The sequence below is a fragment of the Gopherus flavomarginatus genome, chromosome 23, assembly GCF_025201925.1.
Source record: "Gopherus flavomarginatus isolate rGopFla2 chromosome 23, rGopFla2.mat.asm, whole genome shotgun sequence".
Classification (NCBI taxonomy): Eukaryota; Metazoa; Chordata; order Testudines; family Testudinidae; genus Gopherus; species Gopherus flavomarginatus.
This window is the reverse complement of record NC_066639.1, coordinates 6,138,057-6,161,719: the sequence shown is the minus strand read 5'-3', so window position 1 is coordinate 6,161,719 and position 23,663 is coordinate 6,138,057. Positions and strand designations below refer to the sequence as shown.

At 47.7% G+C, this 23,663-nt stretch overlaps 1 protein-coding gene and 2 non-coding genes across 14 annotated transcripts in view; 1 reads left to right on the top strand and 2 right to left on the bottom strand.

The window, feature by feature from the left end:
* The window catches only part of LOC127039347 (gastrula zinc finger protein XlCGF57.1-like), a 284,061-nt gene that overhangs the window by 90,601 nt on the left and 169,797 nt on the right, over nt 1–23,663 (top strand). The gene's annotated exons all lie outside the window — the stretch shown is intronic.
* On the bottom strand, nt 9,909–9,981 carry TRNAV-AAC (transfer RNA valine (anticodon AAC)). Its single transcript has one exon. It is a non-coding gene; the product is annotated as a tRNA-Val (tRNA).
* TRNAK-UUU (transfer RNA lysine (anticodon UUU)) lies at nt 12,451–12,523 on the bottom strand. Its single transcript has one exon. It is a non-coding gene; the product is annotated as a tRNA-Lys (tRNA).

The window sequence follows — 23,663 nt, the reverse complement described above, 5'->3', positions numbered from 1 at the left end:
AATAATACTATTTCACTCAAGTATCATCATAAATGTTAATATTCTTTTTTTGCTCTTTGAATTAAAACTATAGCAATAGACAAGACTTGTTTGTTTACATCACAAGACCTGAGCAAACACCTCCCCTTCTACCTCTAACACTGCAGACTTACATTTCAAAGCTCTGTTCATTTACATATCTTGTTAACCAGTTTTTAAGGTTCACCCACAGGTTAGGTCAGTTGGTGAGGTGAGTTAATTAACTCTTTCTGGCCCTGTCACCTTTCAATGAGATATTAGATTATACTTATAATGTCACAGTCGCGGTGAGTTGACTGCTGCAGCTCCCCATAGACTCTGCCTGCGCCTCTCACCGAGCTGGAGTACAGCAGGCGAGGGGAGAGCACTCAATGTATTGCATCTACACTAGACGTGATATATCGACCCCCGCTGGATCGATCGCTGCCCACCAATTCGGCAGGTGGTATAGACATACCCCGAGTATCTGGTGATTGGAGCTGGACCCCGGAGGGGGACACAGTGAAGGAACTCAGGGGTTAAGTTGCCTCTATTGTCAACTGTCAGGGCTGCTGTGGCTCAGAGGAGGGTGCTTGACTGCCTGGCAGGCTTAGGAGCCGCAAGCCTTGGAGGTGGGAGAAGTGAAGCGGCCACGGAGTGCTTGTGGTGCTCGTGCTCGGAGCAGGGGTGAGCTGGGGCAAGGGGGGTGCCGCAGGGCAGAGCAGGGGAGTTGCCACAAGAGGGGAGCCTCAGGGTGGAGGGGGGAGCTGCCACGGGTGGTGCGCCTCAGGGCAGGGGTGCGGGGGGGGGAGGGTGCAAGGTGGAAGTTTTGCCTAGGGCATGAAACATCCTTGCACCAGCCCTGCCCCACGCCCTGCCTGCAGCCAGCCCTGCACCCCCTGCCCTGCCCTGCCCTTCCCACAGTCAGCCTCTTTCTCCAGCCAGCCCTGCACCTTCTCCTTTGCCTGCACCAGCCGCATCCTCCCTGCACTGTCTCCAGCCAACCCCTGATGCACCCCCCTGAATGAAGCCAGCCAGCCCCGCAGCCCTTGCCCTGCCTGAAGCCAGACCCTATCTCCAGCCAACCCCACATCCACTGGTTCCCTGCACTTCCCAGGGCAGTAACCCTGCACATCTGCTTCAATGAGGGGGGCAGGGAGCAGCTGGGACCCACACATATGCACACCCTAGAGTGACCAGACAGAAAGTGTGAAAAATCGGGATGGGGTGTGGGGTAATAGGATCCTAGATAACAAAAAGACCCCAAAATTCGGACTGTCCCTATAAAATTGCGACATCTGGTCACCATAGCACACCCCCAGTACTCCTGAGTTCCATTGCTGGGTTTCCTATTGGTTCCACTGCTGGTTGTTTTCCTTTTCCTGGGGACTTTGGGCAAGTTGCTCCCCACTCTCGGGCTCTGTCCCCAGCAGTCAAATGGGGATTTCATACTTTCCCGCTATTGGAAAGTGCTGGGAGAATCCCCCAGCAAAAGCTGCTTTGACAGTGCTAAGCAGCATCTGACCAATCAAGGTCGGAGCTCACTGCCCTGGAGGAGTGCTTGGCTCTGGGGTTTCACTTCAGCCCAGTGTAGAGAGAGGGGCCCAACCATGGAGTTTGGCTCAAGAAGACCAAGTCTCCAATTTGTTAAGGGTGTTTTGAATTTCAATCCTGTGCTCCAAAGTGCTTGGTGTCAGTAGTAAATTTTAGAAGCATGCTCTCCACTCCATTTTCCAAATCATTCATGAAAATATAGAATAGTACCTGACACCGGACAGATCCCTGCCGGACCAGCTAGGTACACCATCCCCGTTGGGCAGCCAAACATGGAGAAGGGCTCTCGGAGTCTTGGCTTTTAATCAGCTCTGCACCCACATTACACTGATTGCAGCTGGACTACATTTCCCTCGTTTGCTTCTGAGAATGTCCTACGGGACTGTGTCAAAAGCCTTAGTAACACCAAGCTAGATCCCATCTACTGTTTACCCACCTCCACCAGGCCCAAAACCCTGCCAAAGAAGGAAAGAGGATTGGTTTGGAATGATTTGTTCTTGACAAATCCATGCTCACTAGTCATAAGAACCAAATTATCCTGTAAGTGCTGCTGACAAACTGAGTGTTTAAGAATGTATTGCAGGATCTCTCCAGCTATGGCAGCCAGGCTAGCTAGTCTGTAAGTCCCAGAGGTCTTTTTGTTCCCCTTTGAAAGATCCTGTCTTGTTCATGGATGGGAAGATGTTCTTTTTCAGGGATCTCAGACAAGAACTGGGGCACAACACCTGGTTTGTTAAGGCCACAAAAACGGAGGCAGGAACCTCTTCTCTGCTGCTGGCAAAGAACCACAGGTACCTAAAAGATAGGGACTCACATCTTTGCATGGGCTTTAAAAAGGCAGTGGTTAATAAGTTTGGCCCTGACCATTTCTTGTTTCCACAGACTAGACATTTAAGCAAACTTTAGAATTCCTTGGTGCTAAACACTGTGAAACTCCCCTTTCTCCTTCACAGAGGGCTTTAACGCCCCTTATCTCATTTGGGCTCTAAACTGCCCATAGTTCGAGAACTGTTCGTGTTCCCATTGGACAGATGGGAGAAGGGAAGTGACCTACCCAAGGCCTACACAGCAAGGTGGTGGAAGAGCCAGAAAGAGAAGCCACCAGTTCTGACTCCTGTTCTAACAGACGAAAACACCCCAGAGGCAGGGATAGAGCCCAGGAATCGAGATAGTGGGAAAATTTCATTCAAACCGTTTCTGTTCGAAAATCCCATTCAGACTAAACCAGTTTGTTTCTCAAAATCATAACAAGTGGGATGAAAGTTCTTTGCAAAAATATTTTGTTGCAAAACAAAAGCATCTCCTCTTTGTCAGAGTGTGTTAAATTGTCTCCTCGCACACAAAGAGGAGACACATCTCAACTGTTAGATAAGATGCTTCAATCTGAGCTAAGTCATTGCTACTATTAACAATTTCAAAATAAAAAAATACAAATAAAATAGACTATTTCAGCTAATCTATTATGTCATAATCTACTCTGAGTAAACATGATGGGAAACCTCATATTATGCACTACTTCTAGTGACACTCCCAAATGGATCCGCATCCTTCACCCACCATGAGGTAGGTAAGAGCGGATCATTATTATCCCTACTTGAAAGAGGGAGAAGCTAAGGCTGAGAAAGGAGAATTGACTTGTCTTAGGTCACACAGCCCATCAGAGGCAGTGTTGGGAATAGGACTGAAGAGCCCTGATTTTCAAACTAACCATCGGATCTTGAATTTCAGACATTGAATGACCTGAATACTGTGCTCTCAGATGAGTTCCAGACCAACAACAGTGACAGTAATTATTCAGCAAGTATTTGAGGAAAACTGCAATGTTAGAGAGAATTATCAACTGCTCAGAGACAATTAATGCAGAGAAGCAGCAAAATTAATCAAAGATAGAACTGGTTCTGACTTATTTACTTGATCTTAAAAGAGAACAACAAGGACCTGAGTCTCCTCCCTGTCATAACCCCCTGCTCAGCCAATCAGGGTAGAGACTGAGGACGGGAGGCTGAGGGTTCTCACCAGAGAGCCCAAAGGATGGCCCAGGTCACAGGTGGGGATCAATGCCCAAGCACTATTTCAGTCCCACATTTTTGGGTGGACCTTCCATAGTGGGAGCTGCAGAGGACTTCCTCGCAACACACACACACAGCCCTCCTTCCTGTTGTTGGGAAGGGAACAGGAGAAAGGACAAAAGAAGCAAGAGAAGAAGAGGAGCGAGGGATGGAGGAAGAGGTGAAACAAAAAGGACAAACCCTAATGTCCGCAGTGATTCTAAGGGACAAAATCCCAGGTGTGCAATAAAATTCTTCCACCTTAAGCTCGTGTTTTCCATGCCTAGAATTCACTTGTCACCATATAGATCAGACTGAACAGGTTTCAAACCTCCAGGAGGCTCTTACCTTCTAAACAGGGACGGCTGTTTTCTAGTAAAATCACTAAAAGGGAAGAAGGAAAATCGAAAGAGGTTCCTCCTGGCGCTCACGTCCATGACCCCAAATAATCTCTCAGCCCTCAAAGAGAGACCTGGAGAAGGAAACGTGCTGAAGCAAAGCCACAGAGGTCTCTGAGGTTTCCCTGGCCCCTCGCCCCTGTCCTGCATGGCTGATGTCAGCATCTCTCTGTGAGGTCACCACCTCCCCACCACCTTTGACCAATAGTCTCAGGTCCTGCAAAAGGCCTTTGAGATGTCACTGCCACACCCCTCCTTTGCTGGGCTAATGTCCTGTCCCTGGCCAGGCACTTTGGGAGGTTTGAGCTACTCCCTGTGGATCACCCCACTCAAGGAGCATTCGTTCTAGGCAGCAAACCAGCTAGACAGGAAAACATCAGACGCTGCTCCCAATGCTACACTCAGTTTTTCAGAAATTAGTCGACTTCATGGTCAGAAGAAACCATTAGAGCGTCTAACCTGCATATCACAGGCCTCCTGTATGAAACAACAGCTACTTTGGGGGCAAACATATTCCAGAAAGGCATCTAGTCTTCATTAAATGACATCAGGAGATGGCGAATCCACCATTTCCTTGGTAGCTTGTTCCTGTGGTGAATCATCCTCGCTGTTGACAATTTGTGCCTTAGTTGTAATATGAATTTGTCTCTTTTCACTTTCCAGCCATTAGGTCTTGTTATGCCTTTCTCTGCTCCATTCAAGAGCCCGTAAATACCCAATCTTTTCTCTCCATTAAGGCACTTCAACACTTCAATGAAATCACCTTTCAATCTTCTTCTGATAAGCTAAACAGGTTGAGCTCTTTCAATAGCTCACTGGAAGGCATTTTTCTCCAGCCCTCAGAACATTTGGTGGCTCTTTGCTGCCCGCGCTTCAATTTCACAACATCTTTTTCAAATGAGGACACCAAAACTGGAGGCAGTATAAAGGTTGTATAAAGGTAAAATTAAATAGGTTGCAGAGGAGTTTTTTTTAATTTCGGCTTTTGTTGCTAAAAATTTTGTCTCTCTGCGGTGAGAAAAAACAGTCATCAAATGCCAAAATTTGAGCCATGAAAAGCAGCAGTGTGAACAGCACTTCATAGGTGGAGCTGTGCTCCCGGTGACGAAGCTCCTGCCCCTCGTTGGAGGTAGTTTGGCTTTGTTGCCAGGGAAGCTCTCTCCCAGCGATAAGGACGGCCACACAGCGCACCTTACAATGGCATGGTTAGAGTGGCACAGCTGCACCGTGGTAAGGTGCGCGGTGTAGACACAGCCTCAGAGCTGGGGAAAGCCGACAGGCGCTGAGGAGCACAGGGTTCAGACAGAGACATCTGTTAGGAGAGGAACTATTCACAGGGATTCTCTATAGCCTAGTAAGGTGGAGAGGATGGAAGATGATAATGTACAGGTAGGTTCTGATGAGAAACAGTGAAATGAAAGAGTCTCCCTCAATTACATCATGTAATAGCAGACAGCTAAAATGGGACACATTTTAGAAGTGCTTAAATACAAACGCTAGATGTCTAAGTACTAAGACGGGTGAATTTGAGTGCCTGGTATTGAGTGACGATATTGATAGAATAGGCATCACAGAAACCCCTGCACCCCCTCCTGCACCCACATGGGGAGACTGACCTGTGTGCATGGAGCAGCTGGCATTGCTGCCCACTACTCCTCCCTGGAACGCTGCTCATCTGGGCACCCCTAGGGTCTGTGGGGGCAAGAAGTGAGATCATCCGAGCTCCCTGCATCCAGGTCACTTTCCTCAGCCAGGCTGCATAGCGGGAGGGCAGAGAGCAGCAGCTTCTGATGCTCCCCTCACAGCACAGCCCAGGTGGGAAAAGTGACCAGGACGCATGGAGCACATAGGGTTGCTCCTCACTCCCCTCAAACCTCTATGGACCCATGGAGGAGCATTGGGGCAGGGGAGAGCAGTGAGCACCTTTGCACTGCCAGATGGTGCCCTTTGACCCCTGGAGCCCTGGGCGGCTGTTGGGGGGCCCCACCTCTAAGGCCGGCCAGGCTCCCTAGAACGAGCAGCAGAAAACACAGAGACTGGCCACACACTGAGCAGTGGTAGCCTGGGCGGCTCGTAAGGGAGGCTCAGGAGGGAGGGGTGTCCTGGGACCTACATGGATCCACCACTACCGCAAACAAGGTTAAAAGTCAATGCACATGGGAGAAGCATCTTGTGTTTCATTCCTTATGTGCTAGTCCCATCGTGCTGCCATCTCCTTTTTTTCCTTTCTCTTAAAAGCTTTGGCGTTTTGCACAGAAACATTATTTCCCCAGGAGAGACCCAAGAGTGGTGGATGCATTCCAGTACCAAACAGTCACTAGAAGGGGGCAGACAAAGGCCTTTAGGACAAGGCGTCCGTCACTGTCCAAAGATCATCTCCCTCCTGCAAGTCACTGACAGCCTGAATTTGTTCCTTATCCTCCCAGAGTCTGGGGGCTGGAATCAGCACTACCCAGCCCCTCCGTATGTAGCAGGAACAAACACAAACCTGGTCTTTAAAACAAGCTGTCCCCTTCCTTCTGAGGGAAGATTTTTCTGTGACTGAAGTTGAGCTTCAGTTCCCCTCTCCTGGGGTGGGGCCAGCTCCCACTGAGCTCTATTTTCACCTTTGCCCCCTTTCAGTCACTCTGGGATCCTAACTCTGCTCCCAGCTGTCAGGCAGCTTCCAGCCCATCCACCCTGCTCTCTAACTCTGTGGTCATGTGTTACCCCCTTTGCCAGCACACAGAACCTGCAGGAAAGCTGCTCCTGTTAGATGGATTGGTGGTATAGTGGTGAGCATAGGTGCCTTCCAAGCAGTTGATTTGGGTTTGATTCCAAGCCAATACCATGATGGCTTTTTCTCTTCTGTTGTTTCCTCATCTGGAAGTGGTTTTATTTCAGTCACATTGTGTTACAATCACATTATCAATAGAATGAGACAATAAATGTCTCAAAGCCCAGCAGGTCATACAGGATGGAGGCATACAAGGGGCTGAAATGTGTCGTCTGAGAAAGACAGAATATATGGAAACCTGCATCTCCCATCCCCTGGCCTTCCGTGTTATGATTCCAGCTCCGTGAGCTGTTTGTATGATGTTCTTGCATGATGGTGAAATAAAGTTTTGAGTCAGTTTTTGCTCCTGCAGATTCCTTTGCAGTTATAATTATAATGACATGAACAAAAGGGAAGCAAAATAAAAATAAACCCCAAATTGCAATACAGGTGGGGAAAGAGAAGATCACTGTTAAGCCAAACACATCAAAATAAAAATTAATACTAAAAGGGGAGGGGAAAGAGATCAGGTCTGTGGAGATCCCCTTGACATTTGAACTCAAATTGTTAGATTCAAAGTTCAGACTTGACAGTGGAAAACATGCATCTACCTGTCTCTCTGAACACCTATGATGAGCAAGATCGAGTTGGGACACCTGTTCTGCTTCAATCATTTACTGTCTCTCTGTTCTCTCTTTCTTCTCTTCCCAATTCCTTGTCTCCAATGTCTCTGCCTTTCTCCTCTTGTTCCCTCTCCCCCTGCCCTTTCCCAGTGGCAGTGGCTCGCAGGGCTTCTCCCCTGGTAGCTGGTGCTCATTTTCAATCAAATAAATCAAAACACATCCATCTGCAAGTGGATTTAGCCCAGGACCCTCAGAGTCAGCAGCTGTTATACCCCCACTGAGCTCTCTGGTCAGGTGTCCTAGCGCTGGAAGCCTCCTGTGTAGATCCTAAAATAGCGGTTTTGCAGCAGGGGGCTGAAATATTGGATCGGACATTGTAGCTCCACCGTTATTTTATTGAATTGCTTCAAAACAGCAAGTGTAGAAAGTCTCCTAAGTGCCAGGCTCTCTGCCATGGGAACAGCTGCCCCTGCTCTGCAGGAGTCTGTGCGTTCCACCCAGCAACGTACAAACCTGCCCTGAGCTGAAGGGGGGTCAGACAGTGACGGTAACGCAAATCTTCAGACTGTTAACCCAAGTCCCTTCCTTTTTGAACCCAGGACGTGCCAGTCACCTGTTAGCCATGGCGTTATCTTCATCTTCAAATACCTCTCAGGACATCGAACAGAGGGAGTGAACCCCCCACCCCATGGCTCCCTGTTGAGGCGTTGTACCGTACCTGCCCCTGGACACTGTCTGGTTTTACACTCTTAGAGCTTTTTCTCTTCAAACCCCTTATCCCGATCTCTGGGCCACCGCCGCATTTCAGAGTTTAGAATTTACTCTCATCTCCCTCGTATGGCACTTTCCACGTGAATGAGACAAAGCAATGGGGGAAGCTCCCTGGCTAATGAAAACCGGTGCATTGGGTGAGGCCTGAGCTCATAACCCCAGCAGTGCGCCTCCCTCACTAGCCAGGTGTATCCCTGTAGGTGCTTCATAGACAAGCTTGGGAAGTGGGCAGTTACCTGTGTCTGTGGTTAACAACATTGGTGGCTAATTGAAAGGCTGATGCTTCAAACCCAGGTGAAGATAGAGGTGCTTGGCTTTTTTGTGAAGAGAATCCAGTACATTTTAACAGGCAGGGAAATGCCTCAATTCTGGCCTGACCTCATTGGGCAAGCATAAGCAGTAATTGCACCAGATGTGTTGGTGGTATAGTGGTGAGCATAGCTACCTTCCAAGCAGTTGACCTGGGTTCAATTCCCAGCCACCGCATTGAGGTGCCATTTTCTCAGCTGGAAACTAGTTTAATTTCCGTCACATTGTATCAGTTTATCAATGGAATGAGAGAATCAATGTCCTGCAGGTCATTAAACAGCCAGTGAAGGAAGAAAGGGGCAGGACTATACTGTGAGCAGGTGGAGTCATCCTGGTATTACAACGTTTGGTTTTTTTCCCTTTACTTCTCTCTCCCTTTTAGACTCAGAGCATTTAAGGTTAGAAGTTACCAGTGTGATCATCTAGTTTGACCTGCTCCACCTTGTGGGCCAAAAGAGCCTACTCACCCACTCCTGTAATAGACCTGGGAGGGGAGGCAGCTCTGTGCTCTGCCCCTACTCCAGGCAGCGCATTGAGGCCCTCTGCCCCTCCACCCCCAATGGGTGTGCAGAGATGTGCCAGCAGCACTAAGGTGGCTCCATGCCCACTCTGCCTCTGTCCCTCCATGCTGCTCCCAGAAGTGTCTGGCATGTCCCAGCATCCCCTGGGGTAGGGGGGGTTGTCTCCATGTGCTGCCTCTGCCCCGAAAACCAACTCCACAGCTCCCATTGGCCAGGAACTGCAACCAAAGGGAGCTCTGGGGGCCGCTCCTGCAGGCAGCAGCACATGGAGACTCACTGTCCCTGCTGACCTGGGAGCTGCTGTCACAGGGTTGTGTGTACCGGTCACTTTGGGAATTGCAGTGCCTGGGGTAAGCACCACCCCTCCTGCACCCCAACCCCCGAGCAGAAAGCCCGCACCCCGCACCCAAATTTCCTCCCAGAACTTTGCTTGTCTTCCTTTCACCCAGAACCATCCTTCCTCTCCTGGGTTGCAAGTAGCCACCCCTGGGAAGCAAGAGGCAGGCACAGGTTCCTACCTCCCAGCAGCCAACCGCACCTCCCCAGACTTTGCAGAATGAATGGTGGCGCTCTACTAACCCCACTTAGCCGCACTGAGGGGCTTAGCTTATGCCCTGCCTTCCTCAGCTCGACTTTCCTCTTTTGCCCCATTCTTGCCTCACCTCCTCCTTTGGCAAGTCACACAAAGGAGGCCAGCAGGAAGAGCTGACCTCCACCAGACAACCTCCCAGGGCAGAGGAGAAGAAGCCATAAGGCTCCAAAATGTGACTGGCCCAGATCCTCCAGCTTTCCTCTGCTGATGCCAAGGCTTTTTTTCAGCTCATTCCCCCACCCTCTGTCCTACAGGGGTTGGGTTTATCACAGGTACATGCCAGTGGCAGCAGTAGGAACTTTGCTAGACAGCCAGGGAAGCTGGGAAAAGTAAGCAATTTTGTTTCTGCCTGGTTTTAAACCAGGGACCTTTTGCATGTTAGGCAAATGTGATAACCACTACACTACAGAAACTCTGTCAGAAGACTCTGCCCCTCCCTTCATAAGAGTATAAGAATGGCTATACTGGGTCAGACCAAAGGTCCATCCAGCCCAGTGTCCTGGCTGCCAACAGTGGCCAATGCCAGGTGCCCCAGAGGGCGTGAAACTAACAGGCAATGATCAAGTGATCTCTCTCCTGCCATCCATCTCCATCCTCTGACAAACAGAGGCTAGGGACACCATTCCTTACCCATCCTGGTTAATAGCCATTCATGGACTAAACCTCCATTAATTTATCTAGTTCTCTTTTAAACCCTCTTATAGTCCTAGCCTTCACAACCTCCTCAGGCAAGGAGTTCAACATGTTGACTGTGCACTGTGTGAAGAAGAACTTCCATTTGTTTGTTTAAAACCTGCTGTACATTAATTTCATTTGGTGGCCCCTAGTTCTTATATTATGGGAACAAGTAAATAATTTTTCCTTATTCACTTTCTCCTCATCATTCATGATTTTATATACCTTTATCATATCCCCCCTTAGTCTCCTCTTTTCCAAAATGAAAAGTCCTAGTCTCTTTAATCTCTCCTCATATGGGACCCATTCCAAACCCTATTCATTTTAGTTGCCCTTCTCTGAACCTTTTCTAGTGCCAGTATATCTTTTTTGAAATGAGGAGACCACATCTATACGCAGTATTCAAGATGTGGGTGTACCATGGATTTATATAAGGGCAATAATATATTCTCTGTCCTATTCTCTATGCCTTTTTAAATGATTCCTAACATCCTGTTTGCTTTTTTGACTGCTGCTGAACATCGCATGGTCATCTTCAGAGAACTATCCACGACGACTCCAAGATATCTTTCCTAACTAACCATAACTAAAATAGCCCCCATCATATTGTATGTATAGTTGGGGTTATTTTTCCCAATGGGCATTACTTTACATTTATCCACATTACATCTTATTTGTCATTTTTTTGCCCAATCACTTAGTTTTGTGAAGTCCTTTTGTAATTCTTTCACAGTCTGCGTTAGTCTTAACTATCTTGAGCAGTTTAGTATCATCTGCAAACTTTGCCATCTCACTGTTTACCCCTTTCTCCAGATCATTTATGACTAAGTTGAATAGGATTGGTCCCAGGACTCACCATTGGGGAACACCACTAGTTACCCCTCTCTATTCTGAACACACCGATGGGCGAACCTGGAGAAAGTGATGGCAGCCCTTCGATGGGTCAACTGGTAGAGCAACGGACTGGAGCTGGAACTCAGGAAGTCATCTTTATGTTGTCCTTCTGACTCCAGCTTGAAGGAGATCTTCTTTTCCTTCCCTTTGCTGAGAAAGAGCAGGAGAAGAAAGAAAGATCAGGTGAGTCAACTCTTGCTTGGGAGCCACCCACTGAAAATGTAAAAACAAAAAAGTAAAGCCATAAAAGACTTCAAAGCCCACCAGGCCCAACCTCTCTTCTAATATGGAAGAAAAGCCACACATCTCCTGTCTAGGTAGGGACATCCTATTGCCCCACAAGAAGTGGAAGGTCATGTTCAGCCTCAGCAGCACTCGTGGAGCAGGGGGAAATACATGGCTGAGGAAATTTCCTGTAGCCGAAAGATAGGTCTTGAGCATCACAGCTTTGTAGGTAATTATAAGGTCCACTTATGCCACCGGCTGAGCCACCCCCTCACAGGCCAGCAACTGCTTCTCCCAGTTTGTGTTCCTCACCATGTACCCAACTAAATGCTAGAAGGCCCAACTCATCAACCTGCCCACTCTTGCAGCCCTCCTCTTCCACCTTGACTGATAGGGAGAAGAATTAAGCCTCCCTCCCTTAGGCCTTTCAGCATTCCTGGGGAACACCAACACCGCTCAAGTGACTTTGGGCCAGTTGGTCAACCAATAGGGCTGCCTCCTAGGCCAGGCTGCAGCCCAGCTTCAGGACTCAGAGGAAATGGAGCTCCCATCCCTACCTACAGGACTCCAAGCACGGCCAGCCTTCTGGATCAAACATCTCCTCTTGTGCTCAAGTCACAACAGCTAGCAGGCAAAAGACAGGCTTTCATATCATTTGAGAGAGCAAGACAGAGCCTTGGAAGACCCAGCAGGATTAGGTCGCACAGGAATTGTCCTCAGATCCTACTGAGACTTCAACTCAGATTGCAGGATTCAAAGTCCTGAGGGCTGCTCTTACACCATGGGACCAATAGGGAACCCCCAGATCTCTGCTGAGTTCTGGTGTGGATGACCCTGCGGGCGCAGCCCTGCATTTGCTCACCAAGTTGGCATGAAACAGTTTGCTGCAACTCCCAGAGGCCTTTCTTAATCCAGACTGAGAGGCCAGTGGCCATGTGAGGAAGTTGGCCCTTCCGTCCTAGGCAGTACATGGCCCTTTCTAGGAAAGACCAAGTCCTGGAGGAAAAAATACTGTTGTGAAATAACATCCTGAAGAGATGCCTTTTTCAGTTATTGGAGGAGTACCATATGGGGAAATGCTCCTTTTTCACCTGGCCAGGGACTTGAACCCTGGACTCTCAGATTAAAAGTCTGATGCTCTACCAACTGAGCTAGCCAGGCTCACAGAAAAAGTGGCAAGTTTGATGCAGAAGAGAAACTAGTCAAAAAAAAGAGGGCAGAAAACCTGATGCTTTCACTCTCTTAGCAGTCCTAGCCCCAGCCTGCTCCTCCATCCGGCCCCTTGAGGCCTTATTCTTTTTTTAGTTAAATAGCAAATCCAGGAGAAAACACAGTTATACAAAGCAAAATAAAATTGACCTGTCTCATGCAGTGCTACATTGACCTCTATTCAGACTGAGCCTAAGGGAGGGCCTCACTTCCCGATCAAACATGCCCTCTTGTGCGAGTCACAATAGCTAGCAGGCAAGAGACAGGCTACCATATCATTGGAGAGAGCAAGAGGAAGCTTTGGAAATCTCAGAATTATTAGCTGTCAATGAAAGGACCCCACAATTCTACAGGAGTTTAAACTTTGATTTCAGGATTCACAGCTCTGAATACCAGCCCTTACACCATGGGACCAGCAGGGGACCTATTAAGTGTGCTTGACTTCTGGCATGAAAGACTCTGTGGGGACAATTTTTTCTGTTAGGGAATACCCAGTGGGAACATGCCTTTCTGGCCAGCCCTACATTTGCTCAAAAAATCAGCACACAGCACTTTGTTACAGGCCCAGAGGCCTTTCTTCCTCCAGACTTGCAATGCCAGTGGACAGGTGAAGAAGTAGCACTTTCAGTCCCAAGCAGTAAAGAGCCCTTCCTAGGAAAGGCCAAGTTCTGAAAAGGAAAAACTGAAGTCAAAGAGAGTCCTCAAGAGATGCCTTCTGAAAATCTTGGGGAATTGTTCTTCTACCTGACCAGGGACTTGAACCCTGGACCCTCAGATTAAAAGTCTGATACTCTACCAACTGAGTAAATTTGATGCTGAAGAGAAACTAGTCAGAAAATGAGGGCAGAAAACCTGATGCTTTCACTCTCTTAGCAGTCCTAGCCCCAGCCTGCTCCTCCATCCGGCCCCTTGAGGCCTTATTCTTTTTTTAGTTAAATAGCAAATCCAGGAGAAAACACAGTTATACAGAGCAAAACAAAATCACAAACAGAAATGTCATTGGAAATACAAAAATTAAAAAGGAAAATGCAATTCCCATCACTTTATCATGTCTGGGCCATTCCTGTATCGAGAGCACCTGCTAAGGGCCCTGTGTGCTTAGGAGAAACCTGGAGAAACTCATACCACAGCCTGTACATGAAACTCAACTGCTCCCAGGTGCTGCAGTAAAACCCTTTCCCTGCTATGACCTTCCACTCCATATGATTTTATTAAAATATGCTAATGAGTGTGACTATAATGTAACTGGAATATGCTTTATGCATGTAAGGTAGCATTACAAAGTTTATAATCAACTGTGTGTGTTCATCGTATTTGTATGAACCTATCATTCTTGTATCTGAAACTAGAAATATGAACAATAACTCTGAGGTCCTGTTGTAATGATGCAAAGTGTGGGCCACTAATAGTGGTTTGGACTCTTGATGGCTCCCATTAACCAGGACAATTGACTGTAGATGGCTCTGTCCTGCACCATCTGTGAGTCAGGCCAGGAAGAATGAAGGTTTGGGGTCTCACAGGACATGTGAGCATGTCACCTGGTACAGGAATCCATCTTAAACCTGGGGCTTTTCCCCAGGAGAGAGACAAAAGATTCCTGCCTTGTACCAAAGTTATATAAGGGGGTAGAACAGAAGAAAGGTGGCTGCAGTCATAAGAAATTCCCTAGCTATCACCTGAGCCGGAACAAGGATTACACCAGGTGAAAAGATTGGGCCCAGACTAGAAATAAGCCTAGTCTGCAAAAAAAGCTTATTGGAAGATCTCTGAGGTGAGATTTTATCTGTATTGAGTTTCATATTGTATTAGGTTTAGACTTGCATGTTTTTGATATATTTTGCTCTATGGAGAACACAAACTCTATAGAGAAGGAAAAGTTAATGCCTTAGAAGATTCTGTGTTTATATGTGTGTTAGATGGATGCGAAGGTGTCTAGAAAACACTCTCCTGTAGTCTCTTTTCTCTGATTTCCTTTAGAAAATTTGAAGCAGGGAGCAAAATCCATTGTTTTCCTGAGAGACTTGAACTCAAAGCCTCCAGATTATGCGACTGAGACACTACCAGCTGTGCTAAGAAGGCTTGGAAAACATTAAGACTCAATGCATATAGAATCCTTCTACAACCATGACCGAGCCAGGGATGCACTGGAAGAAGCAGCGGGATATGGTGCCCAGACACCTTTCCTGGCAGCTAATAGATCAATTTTCCCTGACAGTGAACAGTCTACTGGAATTCATGGCAGCAGAGGGTGGATATTTCCAAGCTGAGCACCAGCTTCCACATTTCAGAACTTATTCTCCTTTTCCTAGTAGGGTACTTTCCATGTGAATTGAGCAAAACAAGTTGGGGAAGCTACAGAGGTAATAGAAAACAGTATTTAAAGAAAGGCTTGAAGTCATAACCCCAGCAGTAGTCCCTTTTGCACTAACCAGTAGCACTGCTGCAGGTGCTTCTTAGGCAAAGCTGGGAAGCAGGCAATTATCAGTCTCTGTGGTTCACACCTTTGCCTGGTTATTGAAAGAGTGCTGGTTCATACCTAACTAAAGATGCAACTTTTCAGCCATGAGACTCCAGGATATTTTAACAGGAAGAAAAACTCATTTCTGGTTTAGCCCCATTTGACCCCTTCTGCCTGTCTTCTACCCCACACCATCTCTTTCCTTCCCTATTGTGGCTATACAGAGAGGACCCCCACTCACTGAGAAGTTCCCTTTTCTCCTTCACAGAGGGCTTTAGCACCCCTTATCTCACTCAGGCTCACAACCACCCAGAGTTCAAGAACTGTACCTGTTCCCATTGGACAGATGAGGGGACCTGAGGTCCAGAGAAGGGAAGTGACTTACCTGAGGGCCTACAAAGCACAGCGGTGGCAGAGCCAGAAAGAAAAGCCACCAGTTCCGACTCCTGTTCTAATGGACAACAAACCCCCCAGAGGCAGGGATAGAGCCCAGGAATTGAGATGGTGGGGAAATGTCATTGAAACTGTTTCTGTCAGAAAATCCCATTCAGACAAAACCAGTTTGTTTCTCGAAATCATAACAAGTGGGATAAAAGTTCTTTGCAAAAATATTGTGTTGCAAAACAAAAGCATCTCCTGATCCTCACAGTGTGTTAAATTGTCTTGTCGCACACAAAGAGGAGACACTTAGATCTCAAACATTAGATAAGATGCTTCAGTCTGAGCTAAGTCATTGCTGCTCTTAACAATTTCAAAATAAAAACATACAAATCAAATAGACAATTTCAGCTATTCTATTATGTGTTAATCTGCTCTGAGTAAACGTGATAGAACACCTCATATTATGCCCTACTCCTAGTGACACTCTCCAATGGATCCCCATCCTCCACCCACTGTGAGGGAGGTAGGAGCAGATCATTATTATCTCTGCTTCAAAGAGGGAGAAGCTACGACTGAAAAAGGAGAATTGACTTGTCTTAAGTCACAAAGCAAGTCAGTGGCAGAGCTGGGAATAGGACCCAAGAGCCCTGATTTTCAAACTAACCATCGGACCTTGAATTTCAGACATTGAATGACCTTAAAGTGCTCTCAGATGAGCTCCAGAACAACATCAGTGCACAGTAATTATTCAGCAAGTATTTGAGGAGAACTGCAATATTAGAGAGAATCATGAATTGCTCAGAGACAACTAATGCAGAGAAGCAGCAAAATTTGTCAAACATAGAACTGGTTCTGACTTATTTCCTTGGTCTTAAAAGTGAACAACAAGGACCTGAGTCTCCTTCCTGTCAATAAACCCCTGCTCAGCCAATCAGGGTAGAGCCTGAAGAGAGGAGGCTGAGGGTTCTCACCAGATAGCACAAAGGATGGGCCAGGTCACTGGTGGGGATCATTGCCTGAGCACTATTTCAGTCCCACAGTTTTGGATGGACCTCCCACAGTGGGAGCTGCAGAGCACTCCCCGGCAACACACACACACACACACACACACACACCCCTGGTGTTGGGAAGGGAACAGGAGAAAGGACAAAAGAAGCAAGAGACGAAGAGAAAGGAAAGGAGGCAGGGATGGATGGATGGATGGAGGGAGGGAAAGGTGAAACAAAAAGGACAAACCCTAATGTCCCCAGTGATTCGAAGGGACAAAATACCAGGTGTGGAATAAAATTCTGCCTCCTTAAGCTCATGTTTTCCATGCCTAGAATTCAACTCTCACCAGATGGATCAGACTGAACAGGTTTCAAACATCCAGGAGGCTCTTACCTTCTAAACAGGGACGGCTATTTTCTAGTAAAATCACTACAAGGGAAGGAGAAAACTCGAAAGAGGTTCCTCCTGGCACTCACATCCATGAACCCAAATACTCTGTCACTCCTCAAGGAGAGACCTGGAGAAGGAGATTTGCTGAAGCAGCCACAAGAGTCTCTGAGGTTTCCCTGGCCCCTTGCCCCTGTCCTGCGTGACTGATGTCAGCATCTCTCTGTGAGGTCACCACCTCCCCACCACATTTGACCAATAGTCTGAGGTGCTGAAAAAGGCCTTTCTGATGTCACTGCCACACCCCTCCCTTGCTGTGCTACTGTCCTGCCCCTGGCCAGACACTCTGGAGGTTTGAGATACTCCCAGTGGATCACCCCACTCAAGGAGCGTTCGTTCTAGGAAGCAAACCAGCTAGCCAGGAAAATATCAGACGCTACTGCCAATGCTACACTCAGCTTTTCAGAAATTAGTCAACTTTATGGCCAGAAGAGACCATTATAGTTTCTAATCTGAACCCCTACATATCACAGGCCTCCTGTATGACACAAGAGCTACTTTTGGGGCAAACACATTCCAGAAAGGCATCTAGTCTTCATTACAAGACAGCAGGAGATGGTAAATCCACCACTTTCCTTGGTAGCCTGTTCCTGTGGTGAATCATCCTCGCTGTTGAATATTTGGGCCTTAGTTGTAATATGAGTTTGTCTCTTTTACCTTCCAACCATTGGGTCTTGTTATGTCTTTCTCTGCTCAATTAAAAAGCCCTCTAACACCCAATCTTTTCTCTCCATTAAGGTCCTTCAACACTTCAGTGAAGTCACCTTTCAATCTTCTTTTGATAAGCTAAACAGATTGAGCTCTTTCAATAGCTCACTAGAAGGTATTTTTCTCCAGCCCTCAGAACATTTCGTGGCTTTTTGCTGCCCCAGCTCCAATTTCACATCATCTTTTTCAACCGAGGACACCAAAACTGGAGGCAGCATTTCAATATCAGTCTCACTGATACCATGTCACCTCCTGTGACATTAATGGCTTAATCTGTTACTGTATAGATCACCATTGCGACCACTGTTCTATATTTGCAGCCAATATTGTAGAAAAGTTGCCAGGTAAGGGGTCTGTGAAGAGGTTCTGACTGGCTGATTATAATGATGCTATCTCTAGATGTGTATCATTTTTGTAGTTGACGTTGTGAATATTGGTTCTGTGCTGTCCATATTTCAAACTCGTGCTCTGCTTCTGGGGATCACTCTAGACAAGTTGGTGTCAGTTCTGCCTAGCCTGCTTGATGGCCCACTAAAGACCATCAGCTATACAATCGACCCATTGAGAGAAGGCAGATACACCTTGTGACTCATCAAGGTATGCAGGGACCTGCCTGTGGACAGAACTCAAAGGTTTTTCTATGCCACGTGCTGGATAGAGTGTCCTTGGGACAAAGAAAGCAAAGACCACGTGGCAAGAGACTATAAAAGGCTGATGCCTCATCTCCATCTTGTCTTCAGTCCTGCTTCATACCTCTGGAGGGACTTTGCTACAAACAAGCTTCAGCTCTGTACAAAGGACTGAATGCCCCATCCCAGCTATGGATGGACTCCAGAGACTTGATTTGAACCTGCAGTTTATTCCATCGCTGCTACAGGCCTGAACCAAGAGCTTTGCCATTACTTCATGTGAAGGATTAAAAATCTATTTGCTGTTTATGTAGCAACCTGGTGCATGGATCGTGCCAGCTCTTTTCCAGACTCAAAGTCCAGAGTATGGTAAAGGACCAGAGGCCTAGCAAATAGTGATAAGCTAAGAGAAAGCTGGGGTAAACAGAAAGCCTTGCTTGCTAAGATAGGCCTGGTCAGCAAATTACCAGGTGTTGGAGCTAAGAACTAAAGAATTGTGTCTTATTCAGAGTTGCAGATTGAACAAAGAATCCCTGTTCCTATTGTGTTTGTTTCTTCTGTAGGGAGACGTTCTTCCCACAGATCCAATCTTGAGTTTATGAAAAGTTGTCACATGTCAGTATAAGATATGTCATTCTTCCATGTCCCTTCCCAGGGACCAATGCCTGCCTTTAGACACACAGAAAATCTTTATTGCCATATACTTTCACTGTTTCTTTGCTTTAACCCCTAGGAATGTACCTGTTGGACAATCAAAGGAGTTGCTCCATTCCTATGGACCTCAAATCAGAATTCAACATAGATATTTTATACTAAAAACATTTTATCAAAGTATTAATGAAATGTTAACTTGCTAACTTGAGACCATGGGTGGAGACATTATGTAATCTGTTAACTATTGGCTAATGTGCTTATCTTGTCTTGCTGCAAAACCTATCCCGGGGTGTGGAACTGCCTAGCCCGTCACTTTCCCCTGCTTGTGGAAAATCTATATATTCTATTGTAATTAATTAATTAACAATGTCTCTGAGCCTAATAAGCAAGGTGACACTTCGCCAGCACTGTGTGTAATAAACTTCTATTTTTGACCTCTACATGGTGTAGATTTGTGTCTTTCTCGGACACCTGCTGAATAAAGAGAAGATTCAGGATCCAGCCTGGCTGAATGTGTGTCCTCTCCTCACAGCTTGGTGATCTTTTGAGGAAATGGAGAAGACTGCCTTTGCCTAGCTGTACATTGCTTGCAAAAGAAACAGGTCTTTTTGATGACAAGTATTGAAAGGAGGCACTAGACAAATGTGGAGACAGGAAAAATGTCCCCAAACTGAACTGGCATCTGTGGATGCTGAAGTCACAACACAGAGCACTAAACACTATTTGAGAATGGCTGGTTGCAGAAGAGTCTCTAACAAGGCCTCTTCCCCCCAGCAGGGGCCTCTGTATGCGCAGAACTCCTGGTAGCGTGATGGCTGCAGGCAGCGGATAACTCTATTTTGGCATCTCTTTGCCTGTTTTGTGGTCAGCATCTGCAGTGACTGTTAAAAGGTCTCTAGATAGTGATCTTTGGGAAGAGCTGGCTGAAGAGCCTTCCTACTAACCAGGAGAGCCTGGCTTGGCCTCCCAGTTCTTCCTTGCTGAACCTGGTGTGTCTGTTGGCTACTTTTTTTTATCTCTTTTCAAAAAAAGAAAAGACCTGTCAGCAGAATCCTTCTAAGTGCTTGTTCAAGACAGAGAGAGCCTTCCTTGTGGCTAAGTCTTGGTGTAATAGGGCATGTGGTGTCTCTTGCTGGCCATTCTGGTAATTAGTTCTGGTTCACCGGTGCGCCTTCATCTAGTGGCATCTGGCTGCATCTGTTTTATCATTAGGACCCATGTCGCTCTCAGGACTTCAGTGTCCTCTTATGGACACAGCCCTCTGGCTGTGCCTCACTCAGTTCTCTCCCCCCTTCCCAGGGGCAGCTGTTCTCTACCCAGACACTTGCCTCAGTGGTCAGCTGCAGTCCAGGGTGTAGCCACCTTTGTCAGCTGCTATGGAGGCAAAAGTGGTGAACCTCCAACCCTGCATCTGTTTCCCTGGACCATTTCCCCACAGCCCCAGCACTTTCCTCTGCCTTTGTATTAGGGCCTCAGTCTGGCAGTACTCAGCCAGGTCACTCATGCTCCCCTTACCCACCAAGCACTACTCTGAGCATGGTGCCCACCCAGCCCCAGCCCCAGCCAAACCTCCCTCCTCAAACTCCAAGCAGTGACTAACTCTTGCTGTGCTGAGCAACCCTGTATATATGGGCTGCTCCAGCAAGCCTTCTCCAGATTGGCTCTCCCAATAAGCCCTTTCCTGATAGGCCGGGTTCTGCGCAGCCTCTGCAAGGCTGTCTTAATCTTTTTCCTGTTTGGTTGGGGGCAGACACCTCCCCACACTTGGAAAATGACAAATGAAAAGTTTAGAGCTGGTGGAAAGGTTACCATGACTGAGAACTGAGCCGAGATTGCTGCAACTGAAACACAGATCACTAACAGTTATATGATCACAGTGTCTGGTGGGAGAAGCACATGTTAGAAGCCCTCTGTCATCTCAGCTGTGGCTTTCTGTGCACGGAGAGCCAGACACCTCAAGGTCTGCAGGTCTTGAGGGAAATGTGGAACATCTGTACTTCAGAATTTGCTGGGGTTGTCCTAGGCCATCAAATGGAACAGTTGCAAACATTCTCTTGAGACAGGCACCATGGCTTAGCTGGCTAAAGCACCTGTCTCATAAACTGGAGATCCTGGGCTCAACTCCCAGTAGTGCCTTGTTGTACGGCTTTTGTCTCCTCTGCTCACATTTTCCTGTGTCTTCCTAGGAAACAGAAGAGACCTCCCTTGGTAGCCAAGTCATTGCTTGCTAAGGGAAAGGCTTCTTTGGAGAGAAGCATTGGAAAGAATCAAATCACAAGTCTGGAGTTGATGAAAAGGCTGCTGTGACTGGCATTAGTGTGGTGGTTGCTTTGACTGCAATAGCTGCAACAAGAGAGCCTGCGCCACACGTCCTTGTGATTCACTGGGGATGTCCACATGCAGATGTCATGTCACCTTCCTTTTGATAGTCACTGATGAAAAATGGAGCAGTTGGGAGAAAAGTCCCAGAGAGTGGCACCGTGGCTAAGCTGGCTGACTCACCTGCCAGGTAAAGTGGAGTTAGGGATGCAGCACCCAGTGGTGCCTTGCCAAATGTGTCCGCTCTTCTCATCTTTTGGTCAATCTTCTGAGGAAACAGAGAAGACTGTCTCTGCCTTGCAATGCAAATGCTTCCAAAAGAAACTGGTCATTTTTTCTGACAAGCGTTGGAAGGAGGCACCAAAGAAATGTGGAGACAAGGAAAAGGTCATCGTAACTCAACTTGCATCCATGGCTCTTGGGGCCACAACGCAGAGCGCTAAGCACTGTATGACCACAGCAAAATCTAAACTTTACGCCTTATTACACTAGGCAGCAGTTAGGTCAAGCATTTTTCTCACCCCCACTGGATGTTACCCTCCTTAATACATAGAATTCCCCCCTTCATTTTCTCAGGATTCCTGCTGCTTCCAACATAGGTGGGGGAGGACAAAGGAAAAAACATGATGCCACAGTCTCCTATTTTATATCCTTAGTTCAAGTGTCTAGAAGACACTTGCCCAGACGTGTCCGGGAGGGCTCTGCTGAGTCACTAGGTTGGGGAATCCTCCTGGTGTGGTCTTGTGCAACTGAGTCTTAGACTTGAGCAGTCCCCACAGTGTTGTGTTTGGGCATCTGTCATTGAATTGGAAATCCCTTAATTACAATTCCTCTGCTGATTCATGGTTGTTGAACTCCCTCCTTCTCAGTTTCACTAGCAAAATTATAGCATATTTCAGTAACAACCATACAGCAAAATGCACAACTTCATACACCCTCATGCTGTACATATTTGGACAGAATAACCAATTTCAGCAGATCATGACTTTTCATGTGATAACTTACATGGAATGGTTTGTATGACATATCACAGTCATATATGAATGATGAATATGTGAGCTACAGGGGGCTCTTTTGAGGTACATCATGTCACAAAAGCCTCCAGAGACTGGTCTTTGGGAAGAGCTGGCTGAAGAGCCTTCTGAGTAACTGAGAGATCCTGGCTTGGCCGGCCAGTTTGTGCTTGTGAATGAAACTTGTTCGCTGGGCTCCCTTTTTTGTGTCTCTTTCACATAAACAGAGCAGAAGTTCTTGGCCAATCCTTGACAGTGCTTATTCAAGACACAGAGAGCCTCTGTGCTTGGGCAGGGGTAAGGGTGCAGGAGGTGGGCGGAGAGGGGTGCTTACCTCGGGCAGCACAGCTCCCAAGTGACCTGCACACACTCCCCTCCTGCAGTGGCTTCTAGGCAGTGGGATCTGGGGGTGGGTCAGCTGTGGAGTTTGCACTCAGGGTCGCAGGGATATGCCAGCTGCTTCCAAGAGCAGTGTAGCATGGAGGGAGGGGACAGAGTGGGCAGGGAGCTGCCTTAGCGCTGCTGGCACATCTCTGTGCGTTGCTTGGGGAGGCATCAAGTCTCTGTGGGCTGCCTGGGGCGGGGCAGTGCCCGAGGGGGCTCAGGCCACCCCTTTGCCTCCTCTCTCCAGGCTCCTAGCCCATTTTGCTGGCTGACAGGGATTTTAGGGTGCAGCAGCGCAGGGAGCAGGAAGGGCGAACCACAGTGGCTGCCTCCCCTAGAATTATTTGCAGTCGGGATTTCCCCCAACAGTGCCCCACAGGGGTCCAGGGTCAGCTCCAGCACAGGCCACACAGGAAGGCTTAATGCTCGAGCTACAGCACATGCTGGGCAGGCTTGAGGCCAGGGTCCCCATGGCAGGAGAGAAGAATACTCAGCCCCTGGAAGGGCAGGCTGGGCTTCCTGGATCCCATTTGCTTACAGCCAGGGCCCTGTCCCCACTCCCAAGTCGTCCATCGTGCCCCCAGGTCAGCCAGAATGGAGCAGCAGTTTTCACTGCACCAAGTCCACTTATGGCTTACAGGCAAATCCCAGACCCACCACAGCCCACCATCTTGGCCAGAAAGGAGCCTACTCAGCTTCACTATTGCTTCTTTTCCTTCCACCCAGAACCCCGCTTCTCCTGGGCTGCAAGTAGCCATCCCTGGGATGCCAACAGGCAGCCACAGGGGTCTATCTCCCAGCAGCCAACCGCACCTCCATGGGTTTGGCCCTCAGAAGGGCAGGCGGGGATTTCCTGGATCCCAGTTGCTCACAGCCAGCCCAGCCTCCACCTCTAAAACCATCAGTCATGCTGCCAGGTTAGCCATAAAGGAGCAGCCATTCTCCACTTGGACTCAGCTTTGCTAGTTTTCCTTTGACCCAGAACCCCCCTTCTTCTCCTGGGCTGCAAGTAGCCATCCCTGGGAAGCCAAGAGGCAGGCACAGGAGTCTGCCTCCCAGCAGCCAACCACACCTCCCCAGGCTTTGCAGAATGAATGGTGGTGCTCTAC